Below are 8547 nucleotides of genomic sequence, written 5' to 3' on the forward strand. Positions count from 1 at the left end.
GGAGAGGGTACCCCCAACTACCCCAGCGATCCGCTCGGCAGGACCACCAAGAGGGTCAGCGTCGCCGCAGCGGGAGGCAAACGGCCTCCCACCTTCGCCTTCCACCACCAGCTCGGCTGCGGCGCTACCCCTGGCTACCAACAGCGCAGCGGAGATGATCCATCAAACGGACCTAGGGCCTGCATCCCAGAGGTCCATAGCAGCGGCCCATCGAACTGGGCTGCCTTTTTCCTCAAAGCTAGCTAAGTATAGAAACCCTGTAATCAAAAGACATCGATCCTTAAAAATATTTCGTACACTAAATCAAGCAAGGACAATTTGGGACCCTGTATGTAAAAAGGGGGGGTTGTTTGGGGGGCATCTAAATGCCCGTAGCATGCTACCTAAACGGGAGCAATTAGAACACCTGCTATGTAACTCTAACATTGATTTTCTGGGGATATCTGAAACTTGGCTAACTAGCTCCTCACCAGAAGCTGCTATCTCACTACCTGGATATACTAGTTTTAGAAGGGATAGGGGGGGTCAGGGGAAGGGTGGGGGGGTAATTTTATATGTTAGGGAACATCTGAAATGCAACCAGATAATATGGCCCAATGATTTTAGTCTAGAATGTGTTGGTGTAAATATCTCTCTGTCCGATGAAATGTCGCTGGTGATTGTCTGCATCTATCGCAAGCCTTCGGCTAAAATTGATTTTTATGATCATCTCAAGACGCTCCTCAATTCATGTGACCACAAAAAAGAAATTATTTTGATTGGAGACTGGAATATAAATTGGGACGTGAAAAAAGATAGAAAAAGCCTGAAATCAATTATGGATTATTTTAATTTTACTCAGTTAATTGACCAACCCACTAGAATCACTCATCGATCTCAATCAAAAATTGACTTAATTTTCTCGAACAAACCTAGAAGTGTTACTAAAATACACAACCTGTTAACAGGAATCTCGGACCATAATGCGATTTTCTTTTCCAGAAAACGTAATAAATCCCGCTTCCAAAACCCATTCTCTAGTACTTCTGATAACCGTACAAACACTTTGACTGTCCCTAAAAACGAAGAACAAAATCTGGCAAGAGCTCTAAAAGATATTGAGTGGGATAATCTCACCACGTGTGATGATGCAGACATCAGTAGTGATATGTTTCACTCTAGGTTGAAGGATGTAATCCTCAGTTTCTCCAGACGAGGGAGCCACAGGAGGAGGAAATCCACCTCCCTCCCCTGGCTCAACTCGTCGTGTTTGAAACTGATGAAAGTCAGGGACTTGTTGCTTAAAAAGTAAATTACAACTGGGCTAGGTACTGACCGACAATTGTTTGTTTCAGCTCGAAATAAGGTGATTGCTGAATTAAGGAAGGCTAAAGCCAACTTTTTTATCACTGTTATGGAAAGTGCAAGGGGGAACAGCAAAAAAATCTGGCAAAATATTAATAAACTGACAGGTAAACAACTGAAACAGGACACTAAAGCTATGGAATTAAAGGTCGACAACCGGCTGGTGAGCAACCCTGTCACCTTGGCAGAAAAACTCAACACCTTCTTTATAAAATCTATTGATGACATCTCGAAACAGTTTAGCGTATCCACATGCCCTGTAAATATGGTGAATAACCCTACAGTCAATGGAGTACCAATTTTCACCATCCAGGAAATTTCTGTACCTGAGGTCATTGATATAATTAGTGCTCTGAACAGCTCTAAGGCTAAAGATGTTTATGGTCTTAACACCAGCTTCTTGAAGTTAAATAAAGAGACATTAGCGCCACCTATTATGCACTTAGTTAATTTATCCATCAAGCACTCAACCGTCCCAAAGGCATGGAAACTGGCCTCAGTTACCCCAATCTACAAAGCTGGTGATAAATCTGACATGAACAACTTTAGACCCATCAGTATTTTACCAATAATTTCTAAAATCATTGAAAAATGGGTTGCTAAACAACTTATAGAATTTCTTGAGACGAGCCAGACCCCCTTGCACCCCATGCAGTTTGGTTTTCGTCCACATCACTCAACTGACTCTGCTTTGGTCCTGCTCTTGGAGAAAATAAAAGGCTCCTTGGACAGGGATGGTTGTGTGGGAGCTGTGTTCCTCGACCTTAAGAGGGCGTTTGACACCGTCAACCACAGTGTGCTCCTCTCTAAATTGTCCAGCTTCAATTTTTCTGTTGCGGCCATTAAATGGGTTGAATCATATCTGTCTCACCGGGAGCAGTGCACTGTGGTTGGCGGTGTCAGCTCCCCTTACCTGAGCTGTCCAGTAGGGGTCCCCCAAGGGTCAATTTTGGGGCCAATTTTCTTTTCTTTGTACATTAATGATCTTCCTGATTACTGTTTTAATGTAGATGTCCAGCTTTATGCTGACGACACAGTTATCTTCACAAGGGCTAAAAACCCAGGGGAGGCGGCACGTGTCTTATCTTCAGCTCTCTCTCATATCCAGGCATGGCTAACTAAATCTTGTCTCATGCTGAATGCAAAGAAAACAGTTTGCATGTTCTTTTCTAAAAGAAACATTGCACCTGCGCGCTCCAATGTCTTCTTGGGGTCAGAGGAATTATCTGTGGTTAACGAGTTTAAATACTTAGGCGTGATGTTGGATTCCAACCTAACGTTCAGCAACCACATCAAAATGATCTCCAAAAAAATTAAATTCCACTTGTATAACTTCAGACAAATAAGGAGCTGTCTGTCCACAGACGCTGCGTTTTTATTTTTACACTCGATGATCCTCTCGCATCTGAATTATTGTATAAATAGCTGGTCGTTGACAGGAGTAACTACTCTCAAACCAGCCGAATTACTTTATAAAAAAGCCCTGAAAATACTAGATAAAAAACCCTTTTCTCATCACCACTGTCATGTCATACGTAAATATGACATGCTAAGTTTTGAGAACTTTAGAAATTTCACCTCTGCCTGTTTAATATACAAAGTTCTACATGGACTGGCGCCGCCTCCTCTAGCTGACTTCATCAAATATCGTTCGACCGCCAACTCGACCCGTGTCACTCGGGCCATTACAAACAAGGTCTGTGAGGTCCCCTTTAGAAAAACTTGCTTTAGCCAGAGGACCTTATCCTACATGGGAAGCACCCTCTGGAATAATCTACCTCTCTTTATTAGAGAATGCCCTAGTCTCGCCACCTTTAAAGGCCAATTGAAATTGTGGCTCAGATCAAACCAACAATGTGATCATTTTTAGCATATTGTCTGTCATGTTTTGCTGCATGCTCTGTGTGTTTTACTCACCTTGTGTTTTACTAACCTTTTATACTATTCATTTTTTGTATTATTAATTTTTTTTTTCTTTTCAAGATTGCATCAACCTGCCATGGGACTACAGGTGGAAACTAGCCCTTGGGCTAAAACCTGGCATATTTACTGTACGGCTGTACTGTCCATTAATGTGCAATGTCCCATCTTCTAAATAAATGAAACCCTGTCCAACACCTGACGGATCAGGGGGATCGGTGGAAACGCATAGAGCCCCTCCCGTGGCCACGCGTTCGCTAACGCGTCGCGTCCTAACTGGGGACTGTCCTCCTGGATCGAGAACCACAATGGGCAGTGCGTTGCGCGCCGCGATGTGAAGAGATCGACGTGGGCACGACCGAACCTGGCCCAAATCTGTTCCACCACCTGAGGGTGGAGGCACCACTCCGTATGACGGGGGTAGCCTCGAGACAGCAGGTCGGCGCCGTAATTCAGCCGTCCCGGCAGATAGACCGCCGACACCGACAGGAGACGGGGATACGCCCACAGGTGAATCTCCGCCGCTAACTGGTTCAGCGCCTTCGACCGCACACCGTCCTGTTGTTCAGGTGGGCGATCGCCGCCATATTGTCCGAGCGAATCAGCACATGGCGTCCATGTATGATCCGCTGGAAGTGAAGCAGAGCCAGGCGAATCGCCTCCAGCTCTACCACGTTTATGTGGCGAAGCTCCTGAGCCTCCCACCGGCCGTTTGCCAACAAATGCCCGCACACCGCACCCCAACCCCAGATGGAGGCGTCGGTGCGAATCACTAACCTGAGCGGGACCGGGCCCAATCGAGTGCCCCTCGAGAGGTAACGGGGGTCTGCCCATATGGCCAGCGCCTGGCGGGCCTGACCTGTCAGAGGAACCCTGCAATGATGGTCCCTGGCCGGATCCATGCGCAACCCGAGGAACCAGATTTGGAACGGACGCATGTGTAGCCTCCCCAGAGGGAGCACATGCAGTGCCGAGGCCATCAGGCCCAACATGACTGTGCACTGATGCACTGACACCGAGGAGTAAAGACTTAATGTCCTCGCTGTCCGCACCGTGCGAGCCTGTCGCTCCGGCGAAAGGCGGGCTCGCATGGCCCGGGAATTTAACTCGAGCCCCAGGAAGGTCGCCGTCTGCTCTGGGGCGAGGCAGCTCTTTTTCCATCTCACCAAAAACCCTATGGTTTGTAGGTGATCGGTCACCACCTTGGTATGTTTCGTGGCACCAACCCTCGAGTCGGCCACAATAAGAGCGTCGTCGAGATAAAGGAAGATGCGAATCCCCCTCGCGCGGAGGGGGGCCAAGGCCGTCTCCACGCATGCCGTGAAGGTTTGCGGGCTCAAAGACATGCCGAAAGGCAAGACACAGAACTCGTAAGCCTTCCCTAGGAAGGAGAACCTCAGGTATTTCCTGTGCCTCTTGACCACGTGGACATGGAAGAATGCATCTTTCAGATCCATGGAAGTAAAGAAGTCCCCCTGTCTCAACGCGTTGAACAGGTGGGAAAAGGAGAGCATTCGGAACGGGAACTTCCTCAGCGTCTTGTTGAGATGCCGAAGGTCCAGAATTGGACGCCTGGAGCCGTCCTTTTTGGGCACGACAAAGTACCTGTGGTAGAAACCCGAGCGCACCTCTGCCTCGGGAACCGAGCGGATCGCCCCTTTGGCGAGGAGCGAAATAACCTCCTTGTGGAGTATGTCCATGGACTCCCCTTCCATGGCCGTATCGTGGGTCCCGTCGAACCTGGGCGGGGGCCTGGCAAATTGCAGGGCGTATCCCTTTTGGAGGGTGCGCCGCAACCATGGGGACGGGGAACACAGACGTTCCCAGGCATCGAGCCTGCTGGACAGAGATGGTCTCTTGTGGCCGAAGGGGTCGGAACCCGCCCCCTTGGTCATGAGTAAATTGTTGGGTACCGGGTTCTGACCCGGTATCTTGGTTGGGGAAGAAAATGGGGGGGGCAGGACAGAAGAGGCAATGCCCCCCTGCCGGTTTTTTACTCGGGCTCCGCCTGTGAGCGTGTTGAACCGGCATAGCCCCCCCCGCCGTGCGGCTTTCGCAGGCTGGGGGGGCCAAGGAGGCAAGGCTCTCTTTCGACCGCCGCGCGCGGACCAACAATGTGCCCATGGCACCATTGATGGTGGGCTTGTCCCGGGGGCCTCTTGACGGTGGGTATGAGACCCTGGGAGAGCTCCCGACCGAACTCGGGCCCGTGGGCACCGAGGACGGTGGGCTTGTCCTTAGAGCTACAAGCCGAAGGCTGGCCCTGAAGCCAAGCCTTGGCGAGCTGCCGTCCCCGCCGGGCGTAACGCACCGGCGAGTGACGGTCTGGGTAGGCCCCTGCTGAGTCCCGGCCCGAAGTTGAGCGCTGAGCTCCAACGACGGTGGGCTCATAGCCCCCCCCCCCTTCCCCCGGGAGGAGACTAAGTATGGGACTGGTCACCCGCTCCCCGGGCACCCCCCCCGCTTTGGGGGGCGGGGGCCGCGCACCCTGGCCTGCCGTGGGACCCAGGACGAGCCCACTGCGGCTGGGTGGGGTGCCTCCAGCAGAGGTGCCCTAGGTGGGGCCCGTACCCGCGGGCGTGGGGTGGCTCGCGGCGCTGGAGGGCCCGGAGGGCGACTCTGTGAGCGCGCTTGCACCTGGAACCGGCGGTCCTCCCCTCTTCGCCTAGGCATGAGGGTACTGACCGCCACGGAGTCCCGCTGCCGCTTCTCCAACCGCTGTGCCAAATCCTCCACGGAAGGACCGAACAGTCCCTCCGGAGAGATCTGGACCCCTAGCAGCCTCCTCTTATCCTGCTCCGGGAGCTGGGTGAGGTTCAGCCACAGGTGACGGTGAGTCATAACGGAGAAGGCCATGACCTTCCCGCTGTTCTGCGCTAAGCAGTCGACCATACGCAGGGCGTAGTCCGTGGCCATCAGGGCTACCTGCCATGTGTCAGACAGGCCCACAATTTCGAATCGGCCCAATTTTTCGAGCTCGCGCTCGCATGGGTTGGGGATTTACTTATAAAGCCACATGTTATGACCCGGTCTAGGGGTTTTAGGTGTAATGATGTTGCAGCATTGAATAAACGTGCCCAGTGAGAACTCAACGTTTACTTATTAAATAGACATAAGTACAGTACTGTTGTTGAGGCTATAATAAAGGACTGTATGATACTATAACTTGCTGGTTCTGATTGGATTTAAACTTCGCTCCAGGTGTGTCTGTTAAAACACGGAATCAGACAACTTATCTCCTTTCAAGACTTTTACTTGACTGAGCAATGGTCAGACATGGGCGTGGTTTACATGTGTATGTGGTTCTGTAAAGAAATAAAATATATATATACATTATTATAATTACAGTAATAAACTAGTCCACCACAAAGCCTATAGCATCAGTTATACATATATCCATCTATGCATACATACACACAGTATATACACTATATACTGACATAAACTATTGTATGTTCACTACATACATAGCCAGCATATCAGCCTCCATATCAACATACATGTACATATATCGTGGAAATAACAATCACTAATAATTACTATTACTTGCCTAAGCTTGATACAATAAAACTATTTAAATGTGCACCAAACCACAAACCACTATGAATTATACAATACTAATGCAGGGCAAACATCTATTTCTAATATAATCTTAGTCATAGCATAGTCTCCACAATGCACCCGACAGGCACGGAGTATGGCATTCCATCAATTATTCAATTAACAGCCACGTGTACTAGGAGCGGAATCCATCACGCATCCTTCGGGTAACCAAATCTCCAACATGAATATAAACTTATGCTTTACATTAACTGCAATTAACTGATAACTTAAACAGTGACATGACTTACAGGTCTCAGGGACGCACGCACACAGTACTAACTGAGATCAGTCTCTGAACCGCGGACATGAACCATGCTCCTCACTCGCTTTCTTCTCTCTGTCCGCTCGCACTTCACCTCTCCAGCGCGTGCCCGCTACACTACAGCGCGTGCCCGCTACAGCACGAGTCCGTTCCAATCCCCAGAGCGTACCTGATCTGCATCCTCAGCAAACGGCGCTGATAGACGGCCTTTTGAACAAGTACTAAACATAACACTGATTTTTTTAAAGTGCAGACATTTCAGTCGCACACTGTGCGTCTCAGCAGCGCAGCATGTCAGCATGTGTGTGCGCTGCTCTCAGCAGGGTGTGTGCGTTGTGCACCCGCCTATACAGAGACACATAGCCTATTACTATCTTGCACATTGTGGAGTTAGAGGGAGCACCAACAACATCTTTGAACAACACGTCTGTTAGCAGAGTGGGTTAATGCAGCAGTTCTCGCGTGCACTCCCAGAGCAGCAGCAAGACGGAGCAAATAAATATAACACGAGGAACAGTTTCTCTTTCTCTCTCTGTGGTCAGAGACACACACAAACATACATACGTTTTCCGTGCATGTCATTGGCTGTCACCACCTGTGTTGCCTTCAGGTAACATCCTAAATTACAATGCTATACATTAGCATTGGTTAGAGGGCCACTCCAGAGACCAGAATCATTCATTATTGACACCTGAATGGGCCGCTACCGGCCCAATCAAATACATAATACATACTTTTTCACCAACCTGACCGGCCCACTTACCAGCGGCCCAGCGGCCATCGCACCGGTAAGAATACATTGCAGTCCAGCCGTGGTGGCCATCCTGAGCTCTGTAAATAGCTCGGGGGCAGGGTCACCCTGCATCTCCCGCAAGAGTACTGCCTGGTAACCCTGCAGGATAGCCAGGTTGTTGGACATGGCGGCAGACTGGCGGGGTTGGGGGCCAGGTGTCTGGCCACCATTTCCTCGAGGGGAGGCATCGCGGAAAACGCGAGCTTATCCCCCCCTTCTAACGCTGACCACGGAGCCATGCCTGCGCAGAGCGGCTTGGCCTCCTGAGGCTTCTCCCATCCCATCTGCACCGCGCGAACCACGTCTATACAGACGGGTAAGAGGGGCTTCGGGTGGGGCGCCTGTGGTGCCTGGCGTGGCTGGAAGTAACATCCCAGCAGCACTGACTCGGGGGGCGGGGGTGGTTCGGCCCGAGCGATGCCGAGCTTCGCTGCGGCCCTAGCCATCACCCCTTGAAACTGCCTCTGGTAGGGCTCGTTGACGCTCGTCTCCGAGCGGGCCCCTACCAGAGAGGTGACAGTGGTTACACCGTCCCAGTCCTCCCCGCCTGACATCTCCTCTTGGGGGGTGTCTAGGGGGGGGACGACTATGGGGTCGTACGGGAAGAGCCCACCCCGTTCTAACA

Source organism: Poromitra crassiceps, assembly GCF_964638095.1.
Source record: "Poromitra crassiceps genome assembly, contig: HAP1_SCAFFOLD_290, whole genome shotgun sequence".
NCBI classification, from domain to species: Eukaryota; Metazoa; Chordata; class Actinopteri; order Beryciformes; family Melamphaidae; genus Poromitra; species Poromitra crassiceps.